The 9,020-nt window shown below is 36.6% G+C and overlaps 1 pseudogene; it reads left to right on the top strand.

The window, feature by feature from the left end:
- Positions 1 to 7,116: 7,116 nt before the first annotated feature.
- On the top strand, positions 7,117 to 7,382 carry LOC100629917 (large ribosomal subunit protein eL43-like; annotated as a pseudogene).
- Positions 7,383 to 9,020: the final 1,638 nt, after the last annotated feature.

Below are 9,020 nucleotides of genomic sequence, written 5' to 3'. Positions count from 1 at the left end.
GATGTATTTTTTGAGACTTAGTATCAACATTATGCTGACCTCAAAAAATTTGTCAGGAAACACTCTCAAATTTACGTTTGGCAGAGGATTTCTTTGTTTTTCTTCTTTTCTTCTTTATACACATTTCCGTAAATAATTAGAATTTACTAGTGAAGGCATCTGAGTCTATAGATTTCTTTATGAAAAGTTTTAATTAAGAATAGGATGTGATATAAAACTATCACGATGTTTTTATTTGTTTGTCCATTAGTTTCTGCAAAATTTTGCCCTGAAATCTGGGCTTTCCATGGAAATAAATAAATTTGAAATTTATTGACATAAAATTGTTCACATTATCTTCCTACTATTTTTTATCAGTAATATTATAAATAATTCCTGCTTTATTGGTAATTAGAGACTGCTCTATTTTCTTTATTCTTTCCAAGAATTTACCCATTTTCATATAAAATGTCAAAGAACCATTTTTTATTTTATTTATTTTATGCTTATATTTTATTAGTATTTTCCCATTCTTCCATCAGTTTTTTTACGTTTTCTGGATTTAAACTGTTACATGAATGTTTAACTCATTGATTTCTAGCTTTCTGTATGAATAAGCTCAAATTTGTTGATAATGTTGGTTAAAGTTTCTATACACAAGCAACTTGTTTTATAAGTTACTGAGAGTTTTGAAATATTTTCCACTATGAATTTTGATTTTATTATTTATCATTTAAATTCATGGGCCTGTTGTTTTTGTTGCTACATATATTTTGAAGCTAGATTATTAGGTATATGCAAAATAAAAATTGTTAGATTTTGCATTTATATAGAAACTCCTATTGGTACCAAGCATCTCAATTTATTCCCAGTAATACTTACATTTTCTTCTCTTAGAACTTGCTTTGCTTTATTAGTATAATTATTTCAGCTTATGTCTGTTTGTATTTATGTGGTGTAATTTTCCCCCTACTTTCATTTTCAAGTTTTCTGGGTCTTTATTTCTAAACATAATTTCTTGAAAGTAGAATAGAGTTACTTTTTCTAGAATGAAAGTGGAGTATGTAGTCCATTTAAGTTCATTGTAACCACTGATATATTAAAATTTAAACTTTCCATGCAAGTGTTCCATGCATCTTTAAGTATCCTTTCTTGCTCTCACATTTTGGGAATTATTTCTGTATTTTTATCATTTCATTTCCCCATCAATTACTCTGTTTCTCTATTTGTTAGTTCCTCTATTCTTTCAGTGATTATCCTATATTCTTGAGGCATTAGATCCAACACTTAATGGGGACTTTTACTACTTCTGCAAGATGTAAGAACCCACTCTCTCCTTTTGAGTATTTGCTGTCTTGTGTTTTATTACCATTTATATTTCATTTCCTTCAAGACCTTACTATTATTGTTTCGCATGGTCAATATTCTTTTAAATTTACTCACTTATTTACTCTTTCCTGCATTTACAGGCTTACATTAGCAATCATTTATCTATCTGATAACTCCCATTAATATTTCTTTGAACATGGAACTTCTGGGAACACATCCTTTCAGTTTTTGTCTAAAAATATCTTTATTTTCACTCTTCTATTGAAGGATATTTTTCACCTTGTATACAATTTTAGGTTAGCAGCTATTTGCTTTTGGCATATAAAGATGTGCTTCTATTACCTTCTGGTTACCATGGATTCTGTTGGGAAGCCAACTTCCAATGTTATTGTTGTATCTCCTTTTTCCCTGGCATTTGATTGAATTCTCTGTTTTCTTTATCTGGACACCAATTATATTTATGTTAGCATATCTTACTTTATATGACATGCATCATACACTACTTGATGTATCTTAGTCCTGTTTTTTCTTTCTCCACTTTAGTGTGAACATCTTCGGCTACACTACAGTTTAAATCATAAGATCTTTCTTTTGTGTGACATTTTCTCTTAAACTCATCACTTAGGTTCATTATTTCAGTTAGTATAGGTTTAGTTTTGTTGTTTTAAAATTTCCATTTTATTCTTTGTTTGTGAGTACCAGTTCTCTGGCAAATTTTTTTTATTGCATCACATATTTTCAATCAGATTAATCATAGTTATTCTAAAGTCTCCAATAGATTTAATATTTAGATATTTGTTCCTTGTCTATTTTTCTCTTATTGTATCTCTTGGTATGCCTGTGGTTTTTTCTTGAAGACCTGGGTGATGGTTATCTTCCTCTGATGTGGCTGTGTTTTTGCTTCTTGCAGGTAGTTACTACATAACAAGATCATGTGAATTCAGTCAGTAGAGCTAATATGAAGATGGGTTCCGTTGTTATGAAGGTTGATGTACATTTAGTTTTTATCTATTCCCGTGGTAAGTTTCTTCAGGGGTGAAATATATATAATTAGAGGTTTTACTAGGTCTGTCCTCCCTGTCCATTCTTGGATTTCAATCTTTTGTTTCCCAAGACACTAGTGAATTCCTTCTGAGAGTCCCTCCTTCTTAGATACTTCTTCCTTACAGCCCTCTCAGCCTTATTACCTCTGCTAAAGTGGCCACGGATACCTTGAGGGGAAGGTGGCGAGGCATGTGGGGCTCACTGCAGTGAGTTTTGTTTCTCTCCTGGATCTTGGGTCAATAGTCCTAGTTGCATTAGTAGAACTCAACTGCCTGCAAGCAGATTTCTTGTGTATTTTTTTTTTCCATTTTTGCAATAGTTTCCAGAGGGAAGTTAGGACTACTATATTGCTTTAGATCTGGAAGCAGATGTCATACAATTTTAAACAATATTCTTATTACCAGAGGACATTGGGTAGATGAAAATTGAACTATATTTTAAGATTATTTAATTATCTTGTGAGTAGCGTAATTATGCTGTACTAAATTTGTGAGTATGTTAAAAGGCTGACATTATTTGGCTTAATGTAAACAGTTTAAATGAAAATCAAAAGATTTCCACTTCTGCAAAGTGGAAAAATCAGCAGAAAGCATTACTCCCCTGCCCCTCAACAGTGAAAAAAGTGAGATAGTCTACAAAATTATCATGTTTTTAAACTAGCAAAGAGGTTTTAATGTTGCCTAAAGAACCAAAAGCCAAATGGTGACAAGTCCTTCGAAGGAAAGGTGGTACTCAAAACAATTTACCCTTGGCATAGACAGTATCAAGGAAAGGAGAAATCCGCATAGATGTGGATAAGAAGAATCAAGGTATAATTTTAACATAACTTTAAAGACTGAATTCAGATTGGCACGAGATCCCAGCATCCCTGGATGTCTAATTCTAGAATCTCCATTTGATTCTTTCTTACAGTTTCTGTTTTTCTGCTGAAACAGCCTAGTTGATCTTGCATGCTGTCAATATTTTCCGTAAGATACTTTAACATATTCGTCATATAAGTTATCTAACTTCTCTCTCTGACAGCTTCAACCTCCCCCTCTCTGTCTTGTTCTGATGATTATTTTATCTTCTGACTGTGCTATTTCTTGCCTGTTTGCATGCTTCATAATTGTTTTTGAAAGACAGCTGCATTTTATAGTACTCAGGTATATAATTGTTATGCTTCAAGATGAGCACGCCTTTCCTTCTGCTGGGGCTTTGCTGTGTGGGTTTGTGTTAGTCTACTTAGGGGTTGGGCTGGCTTTAAAATGCTTCGTGTTGCTATGGTTACTCTTGGTGCACAGAGGCTTCAAACGCCTCCAGAGGTGAGTGTTCTCAGTCTGGGCAATCTCGCCAGGGGGGTTCCCACAGTGTCTATTTTAGGCTTGGCTTTGGGTCCTCGCCTGAGAAGATCCAGGTCTTGATGCTCTCCCAGAGGTATTCTACTCAGTGCTTGTAAGTGTATTCATGGGAGTGACAAAGGGAACATTCTCTGATGTTCTACTGAGACTCAGTAGTAGGCGGGCACCGTCAACCTGAGTCTCTTCTGCGTCTTTTCTGGATGTAGTGTTGGGTCTAGTTCTTAGTCTTGCCCCTAAGCAAGGGGTGGGGCTTTTATCTTTTCCTTCATCCCCTCTCCTAATTGCAGGGGGTCCTCAGGCAGGGTTCTCCGGAGTTTTTATTGCCCTTCCTTCTTCAGATTAGAGCTTTTGTTCCAGATGGTGAAATAGGGGGAAATGAGTCTGGGCCAAATTTTCCCAGTAGCTGCTATTATGTTCTTCTAGCACTACAAAGGCTCCCAGGATTCTCCCCAGACTTCCCTGTGAGCACCTGGTGGGTACAAAACCAGGTGGAGGAAAAGCCTAAAAGAAAAACTCTTCCACGTCTGTGGTCTACAGAACTCCATGCGCTCACACTGGCCCATGCTAGACATGCATAACTGGTTAAAATGTCGCCCTGAATCTTCCTGTTGGCTGATATAGTGTTCCATGACGTTTGCCGGGATCAACAAATGCTCGGGTTCTGCTTCTCTCTCCAGACCTATATCCTCTAGATTTCAGTTTAGTTGTTTGCTCTGTGATGTCAGCTTTCTAAGTCCAAAAAAAGATTATAACTTTGTTTGTCCAAATTTTTGCTTGTTGTAAGGATGAAAGTGACAAAGATTCTCTCCTTGACCAAACTCTAGTCAGGCTCCTCTGATCCCTCTTCTCAACTCTGTCTCCACCTCAGCCTATAGAAACTTGGAGAAACACTAACATCCTTTCTAACAGCTTAAGGCTGCATCTCTAGGGTGACCCCAGTCCCCTATAAAGTGCCTACCTGAGAAAACTCAAGCCTGCCAAAAGAATTTGCTGTTTGTGCCAGCCAATATCTGAGTATAGGGTTCTGCCCCCAGCCTCTGTGTGACAGTAAGAGCCTAACTTCAATGAGCGCCAGGTAGCAAATCCAGAAGGGTTTCACATGGACCAACTCCTCTCTTCTTGCTTTTGGTGATTTTTGCCTTCCCTGACTCTACTTAGTTCCTGCCCACTCCCCTCCCTCATCCTTCATTCTCCCTTAAAAAGCCCAGTCACCTCTGTACAAATTGATTTTGAGTTCAGTTCACACTGGACTCTTTGCTCTATCACAATAGTTATTAAAGATTAAAATCTATCCTCACCACTGTAACTAGTGCCCAGCTCTGTTTATCTTTGACAGGGGAAGCATTCTTTCCAGCTTTCCAAGTCTCCGAGCTGAAGCTGAAATTCTGTATTATAACATAGTTTTATGTGTGCTTGAATACAACACCTTTCTTTTTTGTGAGTTTCTCCTATATTCCATCCTATGTTCCAACATAAATATCCTTTACTATTCACCCAATAACCTTAGCAGAGGACTTCCAATAAATTGAAATGTGTTAACAATGCAACCCCAAGACTTAAGAGGTCTGGTTTCTGAGAGTGTCTAACTGACCCACCAAATAATAAGCAAGTGTAAATGAGACCAACGCTTTGAATCTTAATCTGTCTACATCATCAGTCTTCCTAACAATTCCCCATAGTGGAAGCTGAAAAGCATTCCTATACTTATGTAAGAACTTTTTATTTTCTAACCAGTACAGAGAAGTGGAGCTTTAAACTTTTTGAACATAAAGGAAAATGACTTTTATTTGATTTCCAAGATCTGTCAAATTTAGCTTTCCAGTCCAATGCAGAAGAGTTATATGGCTCTGCAGACTTACTGAAAGACTAAATCTTAGACTTGTGTTTCTCACATTTGAGTGGCTCTCAGAAGTGCAGCGGTTGATGAAGTAAAATGCCGCATTCAGTGACTTGCAAATGTAAAGCAAAATGCTTTCTGGGAAGTCAACTGAAATGCTTTCAGTACTGCCATGATTACTCTTCTGTTGGAAATATAAAGTTAATAAAAGCACAGTGGAGGGTGGTCTGCCATGCCTTTAGTTTCGTTTTATCTGAGTGGAGCCCGGCTTTTGCAGTTACAATAAAGAATGGTGCTGTTTCCATTATAAATTCCAATTTACATGAGTTTATAACATAGCTGTGAGAGGCAAGATGGGCTCGAGTTTCCAAAGCAGCATCAGCCCAGGAGCAAGATTAAAATGGCTTGTCTCTGTTATGGAATTCAAAGAGGGGAAGCAATGAAATAGAAGTTTTCTTGACTGCACGCCTTTTTTTCTGATAAAATATGCCTATATCGGGAAATAAGTGCTGGCATACTGAATGCAGTATTGCAGGTCACTGCTGTGTATTTTGTGCTGCAGGGCCCTTGAATATGGTGCAGCTTGTATAATGATAAAACTCAGAGTAGCCTCAAAAACTGTAATACTAAAATCTTACTGTTCTCTAAATTCAATAACATAATAGCTCATGAAAAATTAGAATATGGTGACATAATTATAATTAATATATTGTAATTTCTTAAGATCTATGTATAACTACTAAAGGCAAATAATATGAACAAATTCTTAGAGCAAAACACTAAGATCAAATAATGTGTCATTCCAAGAGCCAAACTATTCTTACATGAACTAAACCACACTTATCTAAATTTATGGTGCCCTTCCTACAACCAGGTTTAAACTGGGTTGAAGAGGCTCAGATAAGGATACTGTGATCATTTTGGTAATTAATGAACATAATGATCCAATCTGCAAAGAAAAATGAAATCAACCAAATCTGCTACTTGTGGGAAATCCAAATTATTTTAAAGGTAATGATAAAAATACTTAATGTGAGTTTCTAATTATTCTTTCCTGAATGGGTTTGGTACATAAAATTGCTTAAAATATTGTAAATTTCTCTACTGTTTATTAGTCTCACTTACAAGAGATCAACACTTATAGGTCTATTTGTCAACTCTATGTCTGCCTTTCAAAAATTATGTAGAATAGATGGTCAAACAAACCAACATCCTTCAGCTATTTTGACTATTAGATCGTTCGTATTACAAAGAAAACCTTTAATACCTGTTATACACTAATTTTTATGGGGCATATCCTTGCTTTCCTTCGTCTTCTCTTAGTTATTTGCTCAGAAACTCAGAGTACATTTTAGAATAATTATGCTGATAATTCTTAGCCTTGATTGAAATATGCAATTTTTAATCCCAGCAAAAATCAATTGCTTCATTTTGGAATTTAGAAGTACTTACTGTCCATAGATTAATAGTGTTTAATCCTAACAGAAAAAAATAGAACTCAGAAAAATAGAATTCAAATCAAGGTGGCATTTTCCTGGAAAAAAATATGAAATTCGGTTATCAGAAAATAGCTCTCTGCTCTGAGACATGGCCAAGTGCTCCAAGGTCAGTAAATACGGGACCCGTTACGGTGCCTCCCTCAGGAAAATGGTGAAAAAATTGAGATCTGCCAGCATGCTAAGTATGCTTGCACTTTCTGTGGCAAAACCAAGATGAAGAGATGAAGTGTGGGGATCCAGCACTATGGATCCTGCCTGAAAACAGTAGCCGGTGGTGCCTGGACCCAAGACACCACTTCTGCTGTCACACTAAAGTCAGCCATCAGAGAACTGAAGGAACTGAAAGACCAGTAGAAGCTCCACTATTTGAAACGTTGGTAGCCTTTAATAAAGGGGTTAATTAAAAAATAAAATAAAATAAAAAATTTAAAAAAAGAAGATAAAGAAAAGAGACTGAATAATGAGCATCTCCTCAAGGGCATGGTGCGCAAATGTAGTAGTACTGTACTTGAACTAGTCATTGCTTATGCAAATAAATACACAAATAACCTCTGATTCTGCATATTTAGGTAGCTGGATCATCAATGCTAATATGGACAAGTAAAATTTAATTTTGAATCACGTCTGTTAGTGTAATAATAGACTATGTTTCTTTCAAATTTAGAGAAGACATTTTCACCACTTGGCATTATTCCCTATTTCTAAATCATATATTGTTTTTAAAACATCAAGTAATCATAATACTGTCAGGAGAGTAGTCATCCACATTATTTTTAAACTTTTTGTAAAATGGAAGCAAGAACGCTGTTTTTCCCACAGTACGACATTGAAAGGGACAAATCCTGTGTTTATAATGCACTTTGGCTATCATAATGAGTGTGACAAATTGTGCCTCAGTGCCATAGTCGATGAGACCAGGGTAAGTGAGCCACAGCGGGACATTGGGAACCCCGGGGTGAGATTTCTTGCTCTGGAAAACATTATTTCTCACATTTCTAGAAGAGTGGGTTTCGATCCACCTTAGGGGCTCAGCTCCCTGAGGGTAGTTTATGCCCCATCCCTCACTGACTGCCTAGGGCATGAGGCCCTTCCATGTGAGATGTGCTTCCTCCATTTGAGTGAACATTCCTCTTAGCTCTCCTTATATGAGCTGAGACGATAAATCTGGAGAGTCCCGGAAAGGTTGTTGTAGCTTAACAGAGAGCTGGCCCAGTGGATCTGAGTTAACTCAAAAGGACAAGCAGGCGCCAGCCACCCAGCTTGAGAGGCCCCTCTTTTCCATCGAGGTTCCTTTCTAGACCAGCATAGTTCCCTAGTTACAGAGTCACTTAGAAGCTCCTGCATCCTCACCCTAAGATCATGTAGAGCATGGACGAGGTAGGGTCCTCTCAAGGGAATATGGGCCTAGGTGTATGCAGACCACCTGGTAGGCCTGACCTCAAATGTGGGTGTTGAGAGGTCTGAGGATGTGGATACTCTATTACTTCTCTGCCTGTTAGTTTTAACTTATTTTTATCTACACACATGGCATGTGCTCTTGTCCCACTAACCTGACGTTGAATCCAACTCAGAAATCTAACTTCCATGTGCACATATGTAAAACACAGATATGTATTGAATGCATTGAATCTTCATTTTTATGTGTAATTAAACAGCTCTTTTTGTTATTTTATACTATGTTCCAAAGAATAGAAGCTGGGTAAGCAAGAAAGTGAGTAAATTTGTTTATGTTCACCTGGATCCAAGGTATTTAGGTAGATGATTAACTGAGAAAAACTTCTTGATCACCATCATCTTCATTCCCTAAGTCAGTGACCATCTTCTATCAAAAGTCATTGCATTATTAGAAACGATGAATTTACCCTTTAAATTTTGGGTTCTTTATTTGAAAAATGAGGTTAATGATTCTTATTTTGTGTTTTGCTTCCTTTGGAATAACAGTAAATAAAGAACGAACGAAGAAATAAATAAAAAAATCTGTCTTTTAAACCA

Source organism: Equus caballus, chromosome 4 (assembly GCF_041296265.1).
Source record: "Equus caballus isolate H_3958 breed thoroughbred chromosome 4, TB-T2T, whole genome shotgun sequence".
NCBI lineage: Eukaryota > Metazoa > Chordata > Mammalia > Perissodactyla > Equidae > Equus > Equus caballus.
This window is presented reverse-complemented; position numbering and strand designations above follow the sequence as displayed.